Source organism: Narcine bancroftii, chromosome 6 (genome assembly GCF_036971445.1).
Source record: "Narcine bancroftii isolate sNarBan1 chromosome 6, sNarBan1.hap1, whole genome shotgun sequence".
In the NCBI taxonomy this organism is placed as follows: Eukaryota; Metazoa; Chordata; class Chondrichthyes; order Torpediniformes; family Narcinidae; genus Narcine; species Narcine bancroftii.
In genome coordinates, this window is record NC_091474.1 from 32,072,967 (window position 1) to 32,092,967 (window position 20,001).

The window sequence follows — 20,001 nt, forward strand, 5'->3', positions numbered from 1 at the left end:
TTCTTCCTATATTTTTCTCCTTCATGTAGCTTCATCAAGAGTCGTAGATGCTTCAAGGTTTTTTACATCCCTATTGTTATCATCAATGAACTTCATGATCCAGAGATGTCATTCATCGAGAGTTGAATCAAATTCCTCTTCAAGTATGGAATGCTCTTATTATTTTACAGTTTGTCTATTGACATTGCAGACTATTCACATAAATATCTATCTCATCTGGGGACAGGGCGTATGACAGGCAGACTCAAATGTTAGAATTTTGTATGAGATATTGGGTTTGTGTTCTCAAAGCAGCACTCATTAGTCAAAGTAATTCACTGACACTTTTATTTCCCCTCCCTCATGATCCATTGGCTCACACCCTCATTTCCAAGGCTATTAGTCCTGATCCATAACAGCCACTTATTTGCTTTTAATCTCTTGAAATGAAACAGAACTCCGAGTGACCTGGAAAAAAATAAAGACAGACCACTCTGAAAAGGCAGATGAATTGGAGTGATAAACATACCTCAGAGCTCAACCTTCAAAACTCAATCACATTATGGTTAACATCCAAGCTGTTTCCTTCTGATGCTTCTCTCTACTTACTTGGAGATTAATGTTAATGCTGCTGTTAAAGCTAGGGGTTCTTAGTCAGTGCTGAAACCTGGACTGCACTCAATTCTACTTCATCTTGCATTCAAATTGAAGAGGATACCCGGGTAAAATAAACAAGGAATGTATGGATTTCTTTCTCTTCAAATTTAGCCTGAATCAGAATTAAATGTAACATCATGAATTTGTTTTTGATTCTAATGCAGGGAGAGTATATCTGAAACAACTATTTTATTTTTTATTTGGAAGTTATTGAGACTACAGCTGATAACACATCATGATTATTTGTATTTATGCAGCATAATGTAAGAAGTGCACATCAGCTGCATCACAGTCTTTCCATGAACACATTGCAAAAAGTGACTGGAATTGCACATCCCCAGAAAACACTGCATCTACTTATTATACATTGAGCTTTTGTAAATCATATTACAGTAATAAAATAAATCTGTCCTTTGGAATACATTGTCTTGGCAGAAGGATTTGGTTGATTCAATTTCTGGCTTTGCATTGGAAGAGGAAAGATATGCATGGGAATATCCATTCATCCTACTCCTTCACAATCTATCATCAGTCTTCATCCCTTTTTTGGGGAACCCTAAGACCTAAAAAAAAACAATTGTTACCTTGCTATTCCCAATTCAGCACATAAACACTGATAAGTAATGGGCAAATGGCGCTTGAAGTGACCAAACCATTTGCCCGATCTGACGCAGAAAAGATAGATTTTGATTTTGAGCTTTCATACATGGAAGTTGCAATGCAAAGGTAAATTCTTGTTTATGATTATTTTTTGCAGTGTCTTCCACAGAGTCAAACTCTGAGCAATACCAGGTTTTTGGAATATTTCTGTTTGCTACGTTCCATATCAAACCATGGCATTATGCCTGAAGAGGGCGCACAAAGTCCCGTGAGGACTCGAAAGGCCAACATGGCCCGTTTCCGCTCCGTAAATGGTTATATGGTTATATAACAGTACTTAGTAAATATTTTGTAAAATTAATCCAAAAACAATTTATATTGGCATATTATTGCACAAACCAAAGACTTCTCAACACCTCCTCATTTTTAATAATCTTTTTTGCTCTATGTCTTAAATTAGTTTTTATAAATTATAACCGTATGCTTTATCGATCAACAAAAGTTAGTTCCAATAAAATGTAGGATTTCCTTAAACTTGAAGAAACCCATGAGATTCATTTTGATTCACAATTTGAAATTCAGCCTACATCAGTGAATTAAATCTGTCTCTGATCCAAAATATCAAAGGCTATCTAAATGAACATTTTATTTCATATTTTGTTTGCAAATGAGGCTTAAAATATTCAATGTGGATGTAGTTAAGTTTCATAAAAATTGGGGCATAAAAAGCCTTTCACCTTAAGACATGTTCCAAAATCAAGGACCTTTATTGAGATGGAAAAAATGATGGTTGAAAGGGGGATCTAGATTAAAACAAAAATACGGATATTATCTGCATTGAAATGAAGTGGATGCAGCAGACAACATCTTTAAAAAATGGGATGCGCTTAATTCTCCAGGTTAGATATGTCAGTCTGTGTATGAAAATGCTTGAATTACTGACTAGATGGGGAGCTATAGATGGTGGAAAAGTAACCAATGAAAAGTAAATACGTCCAACATCCATAAAGTTCTAAGTTCAGGTTTATTGTCACTACATACGGTACACAGCATCACATTCAACCCTGAGATTCCTTTTTCGTATGGGCCAGGCAGAATTTCAACTTATTGGTCAATCAAAAAATTGTACTCAGGATACATGAACAAAAGAGAGAAACATAAAGTAACAAAGAAAATCAAATACAGAAAATAAATATTCAATAATAAATCATGTGGAAAATAAGAGTCCTTAAATGAGTCCCTGATTGAGTTTGTTGTTGAGGAGTCTGATGGTGGAGGGGTAGAAGCTGTTCCTGAACCTGGTAGTATGAGTCTTGTGGCATCTATACCTTTTTCCTGATGGCAGCAATGAGAACAGAGCATATCCTGGGTGGCATGGATGTTTGATGAATGATGCTGCCCTCTGTCACAAGAATTCCACAGAGATTTTCTTGATGGTGGGGAGAGTTTTTCCTGTGATGTAGTGGGCTGTGTCCACTATGTTTTGCAGGGCTTTCCACTCAGAGGTAATGGTGCCCCATACCAGGCCATAATGCATCCAGCCAGCACAGTTTCCAGCACACATCAGTTGTTTACTCAGATTTCCAATGTCATTCCAAACATCTGCAAACTCCTGAGGAAGTAGAGGCACCTTTCTTCATGATGACATTGGATCAGGAAATAACTGACCAAAGGTATTTAAATGTAAAATAATTTTGCATGATGCTGAACCAAGCCATGAAAGACCCCAACAATGAAGACGCTGTTTACATCCGGTACCGCACGGATGGCAGTCTCTTCAATCTGAGGCGCCTGCAAGCTCACACCAAGACACAAGAGAAACTTGTCCGTGAACTACTCTTTGCAGACGATGCCGCTTTAGTTGCCCATTCAGAGCCAGCTCTTCAGCGCTTGACGTACTGCTTTGCGGAAACTGCGAAAATATTTGGCCTGGAAGTCAGCCTGAAGAAAACTGAGGTCCTCCATCAGCTAGCTCCCCACAATGTCTACCAGCCCCCCCACATCTCCATCGGGCACACAAAACTCAAAACGGTCAACCAGTTTACCTATCTCGGCTGCACCATTTCATCAGATGCAAGGATCGACAATGAGATAGACAACAGACTCGCCAAGGCAAATAGCGCCTTTGGAAGACTACACAAAAGAGTCTGGAAAAACAACCAACTGAAAAACCTCACAAAGATAAGCGTATACAGAGCCGTTGTCATACCCACACTCCTGTTCGGCTCCGAATCATGGGTCCTCTACCGGCATCACCTACGGCTCCTAGAACGCTTCCACCAGCGTTGTCTCCGCTCCATCTTCAACATCCATTGGAGCGCTTTCATCCCTAACGTCGAAGTACTCGAGATGGCAGAGGTCGACAGCATCGAGTCCACGCTGCTGAAGATCCAGCTGCGCTGGGTGGGTCACGTCTCCAGAATGGAGGACCATCGCCTTCCCAAGATCGTGTTATATGGCGAGCTCTCCACTGGCCACCGTGACAGAGGTGCACCAAAGAAAAGGTACAAGGACTGCCTAAAGAAATCTCTTGGTGCCTGCCACATTGACCACTGCCAGTGGGCTGATATCGCCTCAAACCGTGCATCTTGGCGCCTCACAGTTTGGCGGGCAGCAACCTCCTTTGAAGAAGACCGCAGAGCCCACCTCACTGACAAAAGGCAAAGGAGGAAAAACCCAACACTCAACCCCAACCAACCAATTTTCCCCTGCAGCCGCTGCAACCGTGTCTGCCTTTCCCGCATCGGACTTGTCAGCCACAAACGAGCCTGCAGCTGACGTGGACTTTTACCCCCTCCATAAATCTTCGTCCGCGAAGCCAAGCCAAAGAGTTTTAAACAAATTATTTGTCTGTATTTGTATCTTCCAGTGATGGAATATTGCTTGCAAATTATTAAGTCAGTTATTAGCTGTGATTTTGGTAAAAGCTTCCGTTTATCTTTAACGATTCTAATAACTCAGGCATACTGCTGAACTCTTGCCCAAAATGACCAAGTGGGACAACAATTTGCCAGTGACATTAATTCACTCTGATTGAAGATGACCATTTCAAGGCTGGCATATCTTTTAAAACTAGTATTTTTTATTCATTTTTTTAAAGGATTGTCTTTGGATAGCATGTTCATAATCTTTGAAGAAGATGGTGATGTGATCTCTTTGAACAACTGCAAACGGTCCTGTGAAGATGGGCAGTCCTGCAGAGATTGGGATGATGAGGGGAAGCTGCAGGTTGTGGTGTTACCATAGACTTATCCTTCTTGATCATAGAGTCTCAGATTTCAGATTTATTGTCAGAGTATACACATGACATCACATACAACCCTGAGAGTCTTTTTTCCTGCAGGTACATCATAATTACCCCTAATTGGTAGTGCAAAAATACACAGTATGCAGCATAAACATAAATAAATATAAACAGATAACATATGTAAACAAACTGACTGTGCATTACAGAGAGAACAAAGAAAATTAATCAATAAACTGCACAAGTAAGTGTCCTTAAATGAGTCCCTGATTGACTTTGTCATTGAGGATTCTGATGGTGGAGGAGTAGCAGCTGTTCCTGAACCTGGTGGTGCGAGTCTTGTGGCACCTAGACCTCTTTCCTGATGACAGCAGCAAGAACAGAGCGTGTGCTGGGCGGTGTGGATCCTTGATGTTTGCTGCTGCCCTCCGATGGCAGCATTCCCTGTAGATGTAATCAATAGTGGGCAGGGTTTTACCTGTAATGTCCTGGGCTGTGTAAACTATGTTTTAGAGGGCTTTACGCTCAGGGGCATTGTATTCCCGTACCAGACCATGATGCAGCCGGTCAGCACACTTTCCAACGCACCTCTGTAGAAATTTTCCATCATTTCTGGTGCCATTCCAAACCTCTACAAACTCCAGAGGAAATAGCGACACTGATGTGCTTTCTTCACAATGCTATTGGTGTGTTGGGTCCAGGAAAGGTTCTCCTAGATAGTGACTCCCAAGAACTTTAATGTGCGTACTCTCTCCACCTCTCCACTAGATTATGTACCTCCGGCTTTCCTTTCCTGAAGTCAACAATTAGCTCCTTAGTTTTGGTGATATTGTGTGCAAGGTTGTTGTTGGTGCACCATTCAGCCAAGTTTTTAGTCTCCATCCTGTATGCAGACTTATCCCCATTTTTTGTACAACCCATTCCCATGGGATCATCAGCAGATTGGTAGATGGTCTTATCGTCGTACTGAGCCACACATTCGTAGGTGTAAAGTGAGTAGAACAGGGGGCCAAGGACACAGCCCTGTAGTGCTTTGGTACTGATGGAGATTGTGAAAAAGAAGTTCTTGCCAATCTTTACTGATTGTGGTCTGGAGGTGAGGAAATTCATGATCCAATTGTGCAGTGGAGTGTTAACTCCTTGGTGTTGGAATTTGCAGATCAGTTTTGAGAGGATGATGGTGTTAAATGCCGAACTGTAGTCGACAAAGAGCAACCTGATGTATACATTTTTCCAGGTGTTCCAGGGCTTTGTGTAGAGCCAATAAAATGGCATCCACTGTGAACCAATTTTATGATAGATGAACTTGAAAGGATCCATGTCACCACTCAGACAGGAGCTGATCTGCTTCATTACCAGCCTTTCAAAACACTTAATCACCGTTGATGTAAGAGCTACTGGTCGAAAGTAAAAAAGACAGGTTACTGCACTCTTCTTGTGCACCAGTATGATTGATGCCTGTTTGAAACAGGTGGGTACCTCGCCTTGCTGGAGTGGAGATATTGAAGTTATCCATGAATATCTTGGTAAGATGATCAGCACAGATCTTTAATACTTGGCAAGGTATTTCAACTGGGCTGGATGCTTTCCTCGGATTCACTTTCCTGAAGACAGCATACATGTCATCCTCAGATACGGACAGGATGGGAACTGCAGGATTTTGGAGGTGTTAATGGAGTAGCTGAGGTGAAGATCCCTGTGAATGATTCATCTTGGCATAACTGCACGTGAAGTTGGAGAAATCTATAGGATCAGACTAACTTGGAATCACAGGGGTTCAGCCATTGAAATGCGAATATAGTCCATAGTCTGAAGATATGCTGTGAAACATGGTCATTCATGTGGTACTCTGTGGTAGAACCTCATCTTGATGGGATTTTTGAGCATACAGAGGATCTGTTTTTTCAATGGCTACTATAGGGCATAGACAGCGTAAAAAGGAGAAAATGAATTACTTTAAAAAATATAGCGGAACATGAAAGCCTGCAGACGCTATGATTGTAGTAAAATCAATTCTCACCTTTCTTCTTATCATATCCAATTAATTTCTTCCCCCTCCTATTCTTCCCCTTTTCTTTCCCAGTCTTTATTCAGACACCTGCCTGTTTTTTGCTTGTACCTTCAAGAAGGGCTCAGGCCTGGAATGACGGTAATATATCTTTATCTCCTAAGGATGCTGAGATAACGGCTGAGTTTCTTCACCATTTACTGTGTTTTTACTACTTATAAGAACTATTGTGGTTAAATGTAAAACACAGACCTCCAGATCCTCCCAGCCAGGCGCACGACGCAGCTCGCTCCGGTGCACCTCCGCAAAACCTGCCACAGTGTGTCCTCCTCGGCCACTGGCAGTAAACCACATCAAAGTCTGGAGTCCTCATCCCCACAACCATGGCCTGATCACCACAGCAGACTGGGCTGTGCAGTCCTGCAGATTTCTTCCGATGGTCTGTACCTTATTTCGCGATTCACACATCTCCACAGTGCTCTACCGTCCAATGTTCATCAATTAAGAATTGTTGCCCAGCACCTTACTTAACCATTGCAGTAGCATTAGGTTCGGAGAAGCCGCTGCAGCCCCTGCAATGCCACCATCATCCAGAACCTGTGGTTTTAGGTTGATCTTAGGTGGCTCTATGTGTATAAAACAATGCCAGAAATATGTTTCAAGAGAAACACAAACATTTGAAGATACTGTGATTGTAGTAAAAACACAAAAAATGCTGAAGGACCTCAGCAGGTCTCACAATGTCCATAGGAGGTAAAGATATATAACTGACGTTTTTGCTCAAAATTATATGCTTACCTCCTATGCACACTATGAGACCTGCTGAGGTCTTCAGCATTTTTTTGTGTTTTAAGAAATATATTTCTCTTTTATTGGTCATTCCATCACAAACACCAAAGACGTCACTGTCGTGGGTCAGCTTGCCCCTGATGCTATGCTTGCACAGTGCAGCATGAGGAGTCAGAAATGAGATGAAGGGCAGACACATCTTACCTCCTACTGTGTGGCTGGTCTCACCACTGATTCCAAATGCGTCAGAAGCCACTTCGCCATTGACCCCTCAGCTTTAGGCCAAGGATGGCAGGCGTTGACCACGTGCCTCAGTTCATTTGAATGAAGTTTGCTGATCTTGATTTATAGATCAACATGAGTAAATAGTTTGCTCTATTTTCCTTATTTTACTTCAACTTTGATTTTAGTACTTCAAAATGCTTTTAAGTAAAAAATATTTTTCAAACATTTTAATCTGGTCTATTATATCTTACCTTGAAGAAGGTCTCAGGCCTAAAATGTCAGTAATATATCTTTACCTCCCATGGATGCTGCAATTCCTGCTGAGTTCCTCCAGCTATTCTGTGTTTTTATTGACAATAACAGTGTCCGCTGACTTATGTGTTTCATTCTATTGCAAAAAAAGGTTTAAAACCATATACCTTACGTTTAAATATGCCTGATTGCCAGTGAGGTGTTTCATGGCAGTAGCAGCATTGAATATAAGGTACAGCTGGAGTGAAACAAAAAGCTGCAGACACTGTGAATGTAGTAAATACATAAAAGTTCTGGAGAAACTCAGGAGGTCCTGCAGCATCCATCAGACGCAAAGATATACAATCAACATTTTGGGACTGAAGCCTTCATCATACCTCAAAAAAGGCCTCAGGCTCAAAATATTGATTAAATATCTTTGCTTCCTAAGCATGGTGTGGGACCTGCTGAATTTATCCAGCACTTTGTGTATTAACTATAAGGCCTGACTACTGCTTGTTGTCTATTCGAGATGAACTGCCTGATCGGGACTGAATTGGTCCCATTCAGCATCAAAGGAATGAGGAACACAGAAAAATTAAAAAAAATCAACGCACTGAAACTGAGATCCAAAACAAAGCAGTAAATGGAAGTCTGAATTAAAAAGGAACACTGAATAAGCAGTGTGATGTTTCTTTTATTGTAATATAGAAACTTGGGTTCTTTTAAAACAACTATGTTTTATTAGTTAAAGAACATGACTGTGTGGAGGCATCCACTTTGAATCCCCGAGCTGCGAAAACTTAGTCTCCGACTCCCTCTTGCAGTCAGGAGGATCACTAACACTCTATCACTACATCCTCTTTCCTTGAGATGTTTAATCTAACAACATGACACACTAATACAATATTAATTTCAACTTAAAGTTCAACACAAACTTAAATATAACATCAGTACCTCAATCTTTTTAAGTGTGCCGTTCTTTTTCTCACTGTGTCATGCTGTGCCAATGGACCTAAGCTTCTTGCGGACTTCTCATACTTTGCTTTTTGTCTCCATTGCAGACACTTTTGTTTTCATTTGACTTCTTCAACATCTTTGCTCTTGTTTTGGTCTGCAGAGTAGGGAAGTGTGATGTATAGTCTATGTCCCATCAGGAGTTCAGCAGATGACATGCCATATTCATGTGATGAAGCTCTGTAACTTAATCAAGCTAGATATGTATCCGAGCCACTGTCTTGTGCTTTCTTGAGCAACTGTTTAACTATGTGCCCTCCTTTCTCTGCTTTACTGTTTGACTGTGGATGCAGAGGATTTGAAGTCACATGTCAAAAATCATACTTTTCAGCAAAGTTCTGGAATTCACTATAGCTGTAGCATGGTCCATTGTCACTGTAGACAATTTGAGGAATTCCATGTCTTGCAAAGATCAATTTCATATATTTGATCACACAAACACCAAACATATTAGGAAGCAACATAATTTCTGGATTGTTTGATAGATAATCAATAACCAGCAAGTAATTATTTCCATCCATGTGGAACAGATCAGTCTCAACTTCCTGCCATGGTTCTGCTGGTAAGCCAGTTATTATCAAGAGTTCCTTTGTCTGCTTTGCATGATATTTCAAACTGGTCTCACAGCTGGAAACCATCCTGTCAATGTGAGTATTTATCCCTGGCCAATAAACAGCAGTTCTGGCCCTTCTCTTGCATTTTTCCATTCTACGGTGCCCATCATGCACCTTTTTCAGCATCTTGTCACAGCGATTAAGGAATGATAATTCTATTCTGTCTGAGTAGAAGCCCACTGACAACACTCAGCTTAGCTTTGATGTTGTAGTATGGCTGACATTCACCTCTAGGCCATCCTTCTTTCAGATTCTTGATGACCTTCTGTAGAACTGTGCCCTTTTCTGTTTCAACTGCGATCTGCTTGGATTTCATGTCAGATACGGGAAGAGATACAGTGATCAGGTTCACGTGGAGATTTACATCTATCTCTGTCTTTACCTTTAACTTTCACCTTGAGTTTACATGGACCTTTTGTGTCAATGGTCTGTCCAGTGTCGGCTTTGAGCTGAACAGGATTTGAATGGATGTATGGCTTTATGTTCATTGCCCTGATGTCGCACTCACAGATCAAATTGACCTTTTCCCCTGTTTCCAGCTTGAAAGAAATATTTTTTCCAAGTATATGTAACGATATAGCCCAATTGTCCTGACTCTGTTTACACTTGGCTGTTCAGTGTCTGTTGGTTTATAATCTTCCTGCACTACCATACCAACAAAATATGTATCACTGAGGGCATTTTCTTCTATACTGTGTACAGTGTACACACTTTCACTTCTGTTTGGTTTCCTTTTAGAAAAACATTCCTTTGCATAGTGATTCTGCCCTTTGCACTTATTACAGTCTTTTCCATAAGATGAGCATTGTTTTTTGAGCATGTTTAATACACATAATTTACAACTGAATGTTTCTTCATCTTTTTGTTGTTTCCTACATCTCATTTATAGGGCACACACTGCGGCCATGGCTATGCCTTTGTTTTCACTGGGTTTTGCACTCTCACTGAACTTTTTCACGTGCGTCAGAGCTAATCCATTGGCATGGCATAGCTTCACAGCTCCAGCTAAGGCAAGTTTTGTGTCTCACAGCAACTTCTCTCTCTTTCTTATCAATAATCCCGAATACAATTTGAATCTTGCAGCGATGGACTTGTAGTTGGCTCTAGCATGCTAGAGCAGCAGCAGTCAGATGCTCCTGTCTTCTTTATAATTCTTCCACCTATTTGGTCCTTTATTTTACAACCAGAGTGTTTCATATTTTATGCCTTGCCTTTCTTTTATCTATACTTGCTTTAAAATGGCTACAACAAATGGTAAATCTGGGAAACGAGTGCCAACTAATCTGACTATTTCTGAGCTATTGGATCAGCACAGCCATGAACCGATGAATTTAAAGTAATCTTAAATCAGATTGACCAAGTTTTGACCGAGGAACACGGTGAAGGTTTATCATCTTTTGATCTGGGTATGAACAACTTGTGTGAGCTTGTTGATAAATTAGAAGATGCGTGCTCCAGATGAATTGACAGCAATTCAAAACTAATGGCAAAAGTTGTTGAACTGCAAGGCAGGAGATCTATGTATTTTGGGCTTGGCTGAATCTACTGAAAGTGGGCAATTTACAAGATGTTTTTCTGAGTTGCATTGGATGGTTTTTGAGAAGGAGCTGCTTCCATCTCCACCAGAGATTGATAGAACTCACTGCTCATTAATATTTGAGCCGTCTCAGGAGCAGAGACAGTGCTTGGTTATTCTTCAGCTACATAATGATCAAATAAAGGATTTTTTTATTTGTGAAGCTCGTTGGAATCTTGTTAGAGAGGTAAACTTGAGTATCGCAGCCATCAGATCAGGGATTGTAGAGGATTACTATCCTGAGGTTTGGAAGGAGCGTGCAGAGAAGTAATGTTGGAGTTGTACGAGCATGGATCCAAGCCTTCCCTGTTGTATCCTGCATTACACTTCCCAGCGGGCATAAGGAGTGGCTGCACTTGACCGAAGAGTCTCAGAATTACCTGGATGATCTCCCTACTACATTGCACCCAGTCTGAATTTTTACTTGGTACTGAAGCTGATTGACTATTATTAATTTTAAGGTTTCTAACACATATAGTATTTGTTGGGCGAGGACTGGTTGGCTTTCTTTGCTTTGGCAACATTTTATGGGGTAATAAACACACTTGGGTTGTAGTCATGTACCGGTAAATATTTTTCTTTGTATTAACATTCATTGAGCTATTAAATCTCAGTAATAATGGTTCATATTTTTTACTTTATTATATACTTTTCAGAACTGTATGAGAAATTCAAAAATACATTTTTAATATGGTAGTAGTCTTAACAAAATTATGTTTCATTTGGAAGTGCTGAGTATATTTACATTAATAAGAATGGAGCTAGAGTTATCATATCCAGCAGGAACATTCATTTGGGTGGTAAATAATTGTTTTGAAGAGATTGCTGTTGATGTCTTTAGCAGCTGTCGGGGTTTAGGATTGTAGGGAAGGGGGTGAAAGGATGGTGGGTTGTTAGCTTAAGGTTGTTATGGCTTTGGGAGTCTGTACAGGTTTTGACCTTGTACAGTTTATTTTTAATTCATTACTTGTTTCAAGTTTTTGCCTCAGGGCTGACACCTGGAGTTTGGATATTATTTGGGTCAATCAGCTTACATTACTAATAAGAAATGTGGATAATTTTATTAATTTCCTTAGTTGGAATGTGAAAGGCTTGAATTATAAAGTTAAGAGAAGGTAGATGTTTTCATATGTTAAACAACTTAAAGCCACAATTGCATTTTAGAAACACACATTCAGTTATGATAATTCTCACCTCATTACAAGGTGGAGGGGGCAGCATTTTCTTCTTCCTTTCAGGCTAAAGCTGGGGTGGGAGGTGTTCTTAGTTCTTAAAAAGACACTGGCGTTTCAATTTGACTTTGACTGTGAAATTTATAGAGGAGCCAATAACTTTTTTCTTTAAAACAAATACTTAATTAGAAACTTCCAGTTTAATTGTTTGCGACACTGAAACTTTTCTCAAGGGGCAAATTATTTTTTAATACCGTGAATTAAAAAGGAAGGACAATAAAGAAAGATTAGAATTAGTAAATCAAATTAAACAAATAGATCAACATTACGCTCAAGTTAAAAATTCTGAATTATATAAAAAGCAAGTTGAACTTCAAATTAAGTTTGATCTCCTTTCAATGCATCCAATTGAATGCCAACTTTTGAAAGGTAAGATTCAGTTCTAAATTCACAGTGACAAATCTAGTAAGTTTTTAACTAATCAGTTGAGATGTTTTGAAGCCAAACGGCAAATTACAATGATCCAAATAAATGATGGTAACATTACTACAGATCACTTTGAGATAAATTATATGCTCATGAAATTTTATTCCCAACTTTGTAGCTCTAAATTCACAAATGATAGCTGTTCGATGAAGTTTCTGGGATTATTTAAATATTCCCTTGCTTTATTTGGATAACCAAATGAGACACAATGAGTCTATATTGAAGAGGAAATAGCTACTACTATTTCTTCATTGAATTCTGGAAAATCTCCAGGACCCAATTGATTTCCTGTGGAGGTTTTAAAATAATTTTCTCAAATGCTTTCACCTCATTTAGGTTCTATAATATCTGATTTGTTTAAGCTGGTTAATCTCCCAGCAACTTAATGTACACAAAGTGTGTATATCTCTCATAGTAAAGCAAGGTAAAGATCCAACTGATTGCCCTCCCTACAGGCCAGTTTCTTTATTAAATGTTGATATTAAAACTTTGGCTAAATTACTATCAATTACCATCAATCATTTTAGAAGATCAGACTGGTTTCATTAAAAAACCATTACTCTTATTTTAATATATGTCAGTTATTGCATATTTTGTACTTAACTTCCAGTGCAGTTCCTGAATGTTTTCTTTTGTTAGATGCAGAGAAAGCATTTGATTGGGTGGAGTGGATGCATTTATTTGCAATCTTGGAAAAATTCAATTTGTACCATGTTTTATTACATGGATTAAATGACTGTATTCATGTCCTATAGCTTCAATTCTCACTAACTTTTAACAGTCACAACCTTTCAATCTCCAATGGGGAACCCATTATGGATGTCCTCTATGTCCATTACTTTTTGATTTAGCCATTGGCAATTGCATTTCAAGAGTGTGAGGATATTTCAGAGATTTGTAGGAAGGGAATTGAACATAAAGTTTCCCTTTATGTGGATGATCTCCTGCTTTTCATATCAAACCCTAACACCTCATTACCTCCCATGCTGTCATGACTTTCATAATTTAGTCAGTTTTCAGGGTATACTTTAAACTGAATAAAAATTATTTGTTTCCCTTTAAATCCATGTACACTAGTCTTCTTTTTAAAATTGTGAGAAATCAATTTACTTATCTTGGTATAATAGTTACAAAATATTATGTCTTTTTAAAGAAAATTTCCTTACTTTATTAAAGCATGTGAAATAGTCCTTTACACAATGGTCGCCCCTGTCTATGCCTCTGGTTGGCCATATTAATTCTATCAAAATTAATATCTTACCTAAATTTTTATATCTTTTTCAATCTATACCAATTTTCATACCCAAATTGTTTTTTGATTCACTTGATTCAGCTATCTCATCTTATATATAGAAAGATAAACACCCTGGTTTAAATAAAGTCTGTTTTTAAAATATCTAAAAGGAATGGAGACATGGTGCTACCTAATTTCAGATTTTATTATGGGGTGGTCAATATACGTTACCTTATTTTTTGGTTACATTTTAATAACCGAGTGGACTGTCCACTTTGAGTAGCAATGGAGCTGAATTCTGCTAAAAAAAACCTTTTCCATTTCAGCACTTATTTGATCCTCACTTCCTTTCTCTTTAAATAAATTAATTGACAATCCTGTTGTCAGGGACATTGTGAGAGTGTTGGCGTAGTTCAGAAAACACTGCGGAGTTAATGGTTTTTCTCTCGTAAGTCTTATTCTGTCCAATCATCTTTTTTGACTTTCTTTGCATCATTTTGCTTTTCATGAATGGCATAGATTTGGTGTTGACTGTTTCAAGGATCTTTTTATTGATAACAGCTTTGCATCATTTGAACAGCTTTCTGAAAAGTCCAAGTTATTTTTTTCAGATATTTGCAAATCAGGCATTTTCGATAATCTCAGATACCTGATTTCCCCGATATTTTTTTGTAAAGGTTTAATATCCATTATCTAGGATAAGTTGGTAGGTTTATCATGCCCCTCTAGTTAAAATTAAAAATGCCTGGGAACAGGATTTAAGTTTTTTGTTTTCAGATGAGGTTTGGGATTCAATTTTTAAGATCCTTATGTGCCCCACATTATTTCTTACTATTTAAAATTGTACATAGGAGCCCTATGTCTAAAGTTAAACTATCTCTTATCTATTCAGATGTAAATTCTTGTTGTCATAAATGTAAGAGAGGAGAGGTTTCTTTATCCATGTTTTGGATGTGTCAATGTCTTGAAAGGTACTGGAGGGGTGTGTTTCAAACTTTATCCTTAATCCTTAATGTAGATCTAGAGCCTAATCCTTTGGTTGCTCTTTTTGGTACAACTGGAGAGGATGTTCTTTTAACTCCAATCAAATGTTGTACTCCGTCTTTTGTCTCTCTTTTGGCCAGATGTGCCAAACTGCTTAGATGGAAGGATGCTGCCCTGTCTACCCTTGCTCAGTGTCTGAAGGATATTGTGTCTTGCTTAAATTTATAAAAGATTTGTCACTCAAGTAATAACTCATATATAGGGTTTCAAATATTGTGGCGATCATTCTTGAGTTATTTCCATAACCTCTAGGCATAATATAAATTCTGAATTTCAGTACTTTGCCATTTTATTCCAGGAATGAAGAACATTTAATTTATAGCCATACAATGTTGGTATGGGGATGGGATTTAGAGACATAGCTGTTCGTGATAAAATTATTCAATGTACTTTTGCATTGTGGATATGTTCTAAGTACCTTTATATTTTGCTGAGCTATGTAATCTGCCACTTTTATTGTGCTTTCCATAAATGTTTTATACATGTTTATTTGTGTAAAATCAATAAAAATATTAGAGAGAATCCTGCAGCAATATAAAATTGCATGTTCCTACTTTTAATTTCAAGCCCATTAAAAAAAGTATCAAAGCTCTGTCCCTTTGGCCGTGTGTAGGAGTGTAACACGTACCTCTTGAACATTTCATTTTTCTTTGGTAAACAGTGATGATCAAACATCTTGATAACCTTGTCAATTTTGCCTTGGTCTTCAGCCTCGGCAAAAACAAATGTATTGAAAACCTCTAGTGCTTGATGTGTACCATGGTAAATAGCAGGGCAATCTTCCATGTATCAGTTTTGCTATCAAGTCCAATGGCTTGCAGGTACAGCATGAATCTTTGTTTGAACAACTTCCACTCATGGTCGATATTTCCAGTCTAATTTACAACATCAGGGGACTTTACACTCTCCATATCCCTGACTGATTCTCACTCTGCACACTCCTGGTGCTTCTTCCACTCCTGGTACCATGCACACTACCAGTCCCATGTGATGTTTCTTTTTATTGTAATAAAGAAATTGGGTTCTTTTAAAATAACTATAGTTTATTAACTAAAAAACATGACTATGTGGAGGCATCCATCTTGAATCCTTGAGCTGCAATGAATAGTTTTTGATTCCCTCTAGTGGTCAGGATGCTCATACTATTTCTGGCTGAGTTGCCTGATCTGCGCAGAGTCTGTCCCATTCAGCTCCAAAGCGATGAGGAAAAGAGAAAATAACAAAAAAACACACTGAAAGTAAGATCCAGAACAAAGCAGTCGCTGGACGTCTGAATTAAAAAGGAATGCTGAATATCCAGCAGAAGAGTAAAAAACTGAATTCATGGTACATGCAAATGATCTCGCATAAGAACAGGAATTGCTGATTGTTTCAATTTGTTGAATTCAATATTGAGTTCCTCGGGTTATAGATGAGATGACAACCTTCAAGCTTCTGATGGGTTTAATGGAAATCACATAACAGAATAAACACAGAGCGAACAAAGATGTAGTGGAAAGGAGGCAAAAAGAAGATATGGGTCACACTTGAAGTGTTTGGTAAAGTGGCCCATCTTGAATTTGCTTTCTCAAATGTGGAAGACGGTAACAAGAGCTTTGAATGTAATACATGAGAATGGAAGAATTGCAAATTAGATTTCTCTTTTCAGATTTCACTTTTTAATTTAGATTTTCACCATCTGTTGTTTTCAATTAATGTTTGCTCCTGTGCTTTTGCTCTGCAATCCTCCTTGAAACCGATAGGGTCTCAGATCTTGAGTCATGCCCAGGAATTTCAGCAAAATAAACTGGGCTCTGTCACTAGACTCCATGTGGATGAACATTCACATCTAAGGAACTCTGGGACAGTTTTCATGGCTTAACATAAATAACTGGAAATGCATGCCAATCTTTGTCTTCTGTTTTGTTTCATTTGTACAGTGGTAGTCTTACATTTTCACATTGAGCATCTGATCTCATAATAGAAATGTGTTGAGTAAATAGACAGCATTTTAACCAGAATACCTTTGAGAGCTCAAAAAGCCATTCAAAGATGTTACTGTTGAAAATCGCATTGGAAGCTGAAAAAGATCCACAGTTACAGTATAGATTTAGAACTCAAAATCTTGAATTTGAAGATAAACAAACTTGCGTTTATTCAGATTTCAGTTTTATTGTCAGTATACATACCTGACATCACATACAATCCTGAGATTGTTTTTCCTGTGGGCAAGGCAGAATTACCACTAATTGGTAGTGTAAAAAAATGTACACAGCGAGTACTTGTAAACAAATAAAGGGCTGTAAACAGATAATGAATGTAAACAAACTGACTGTGCAATACAGAGAGAATGAAAAGAAAATCAATAAAGTGCACAAGTAAGAGTCCTGAAATGAGTCCTTGATTGAGTTTGTTGTTGAGGAGTCTGATGGTGGAGGGGGAAGCAGCTGTTCCTGGACTTGGTCATGTGAGTCTTGTGGCACCTATTCATAGCACTTTCCTGATGGTAGCAGCGAGAACAGAGCGTGTGCTGGGTGGTGTGGCTCTTTGATGATTGCTGCTGCTTTCTGATGGCAGCGTTCCCTGTAGATATCGTCGATAGTGGGGAGGGTTTTTGCCTGTGATATCATGGGGTGTGTCCACTAACTTTTGGAGGTCTTTACGGTCAGGAGTATTGGTGTCCCCATACTAGACCATGATGCAGCCACTCAGCACACTTTTCACCACATGCTCGTAGAAATTTGCCAGGGTTTCTGGTGTCATACCAAACCTCCACAAACTCCTAAGGAAGTCAAGGCACTGATGGGCTTTCTTCAGGATGCCATTAGTGTGTTCGGTTCAGGAAAGATCCTCTGAGATAGTGACTCACAAGAACTTAAATTATGCAGCACCTTCCACAACTTCATAATATACTGTTTACTTTCATGCCACAGAAGTGATTTTAATGTCTTGACATTATGTGAAAATTATCTGCCATTGTAATTTTAAACAATTCCAATTAAAATAGTGAAAGAATGATATGATGATTTGTTGTTCATTGAAGAGTGAGAAATGAAGATTAGACCAGAACAATGAGGAAGCACCCCTGTTCATGGAATATTTTTATCTTCCATTGATGTTAAATGAATCCTTGTTTAATATTTCATCAAAAGTTTGGGATCTCCAATGGTGCAACACTGCTTTAGTGGTACAAATTCAGCTGAGGTTATGTGGTTGATTTGATATCTCAATGAATAATTCTCATTCAGTCACACAGCAGGAATAGAATTTTCTGATTCACTAAAGCAGTGCTATTGGCATCAAAGACCATTTGCACTCATCCTTTTTATTTATTCCCGTCAACTTTCACCTGACTCTACCATTCACCAACACATGAGGGACAATTTACAGCGGCCACTTAAAATGCCAATGAGCAGGTCTTTGGGGATATGTGAGTAAACCAGAAGATCTGTAGGAAACCCACACATTCACAGAACCAATGTACAAACTCCACTGGAGAGTGCACAAAATGAGGATTGAAATGGGATCACTGGCATAGTGAAGCAACAACTCTACCAGCTGTGTTTCTGTGTCATTCCAATAATATTATCTTCAAATTTGATTGAGACAAAGCTCTTCTGACACCAAAAATCGGTCATGTTTTATTTGTGAGACAGCATGGTAACTATTTATATTGTCCATTTTCATGCCACGGAGGTAATGCTAATTCCTTGACATTGGCATAATTCCTTGATATAGCATAGCAGTTAGCCCAACAATTGTTACAGTTCCACGGATTGGGACTGAGGTTCAAATGCCGTGAGTTTGTACGTTATACCTATGTCTGTATAGGTTTTCCCTGGGGGCTCCTGCTTCCACCCACCCTCTAAAATGTACTGGAAATTGTACGTCAATTGGGTATGATTGGGTGGCAAAGGCTCGTTTGAATCCTCACTTTGTGTACTCTCTGAGTGGAGTGGAAAGGACTTATTGCCATGCTACATATCTACATTTAAAAAATGTAAAATTTAAATCGTTATAAAGTAAAAAAACAATGGCACATAATTTGCATGTAAGCAAGTCCAATCAATGGTGAAATAACTTGCCACAAATTGAACGCTTAATTTGTCTGCAGAACTATTCCATTGTTTGATACATAGGTATATCACATGGTTGTTGCCCAGGAGGATCATAATATAAACATGTACATGCACGCACATAGTCCCACGTTGAAAGATAAGAGTAAAGGTAGATTCTTCTTAAAGGAAAAGAGAAACATTGAAGTGAAAGGAGGTATTTAAAATAAAATGAGAGTCCACTTCTGTGTAGAAGTTTCCTTTGTAACTAATAGAACAATGTCCAAATATTTCTAGCCCAAAACATTTTGATCAGTGGGTGAATCTGCTATTGCTTCCCTGAACTCAGGTAAATACATACGATGTCAGTGATTTTACACAAAAGGCTGGGAGCTTTGTGCTGTACGATTACAACAGTAACCACAGCATTTTTGGTTAAAGAAAATCAGAAAATATTCATTCATATTGCAGGCAGTACACAGTGTGCTGCACCACATTGTGTGCCAATCGACAAACCTACCGCCAAGTTCTTCAATTAGAGGTGATTTTATTTTAACTGTTCTCAGGGGCTAAAGGCCTCTATTTTCATTGCCTTCAATTCTCACTCACCAAGCACTGTGAAGCAAATTAACCATGCTTCATGTTCAGGCAGTGGAGAGGTGCAGTTCTCAGTCAATCACTGAATGTTATGTCAAGCCACCTGTTAGTATAAGTAGCAGTCTGATCTATTAGGGAAATATTTTGATGTGCTTGAAATGAACAAGATTTTGACCAATTAATCAATGAAGTTGTCATTACACCCTAGTAAAACACCAATCTATTTGTTTCAGAATAGCTCTGATTTTGGAGTTACTTTCAACTTGCTGACAGAAATTCCCAAAAATTTTTATGGGGTTCAGAGTGTAGTCATGTTCTGTCAACACCTGATCTTCAGCATCCACTGCTGGGAATCTATGAGTAAGAAAAGAAGCAGTTTTTTAAAAAACTTGCTTTGATATTGGAAGGAAAATCTGCAGGCTGGCACAAGGTCTACACTGCTGTGGATTTCATTCAAATAAGTGAGGAAGATCGAAGATGCTGTGATCCAGGAA

General features: G+C 38.6%; 1 long non-coding RNA gene across 3 annotated transcripts in view; it reads right to left on the minus strand.

Moving 5' to 3' along the window:
• Positions 1 to 328: 328 nt before the first annotated feature.
• The window catches only part of LOC138737482 (uncharacterized), a 45,428-nt gene continuing 25,755 nt past the window's right edge, over positions 329 to 20,001 (minus strand). For 2 of the 3 annotated variants that reach the window (XR_011340956.1, XR_011340957.1), the window contains one exon: positions 329 to 447. This is a non-coding gene — a long non-coding RNA (uncharacterized lncRNA). Of the gene's footprint in view, positions 448 to 19,508; positions 19,862 to 20,001 lie in introns of those variants that run through there. The other variant, XR_011340958.1, reaches the window with a different exon arrangement.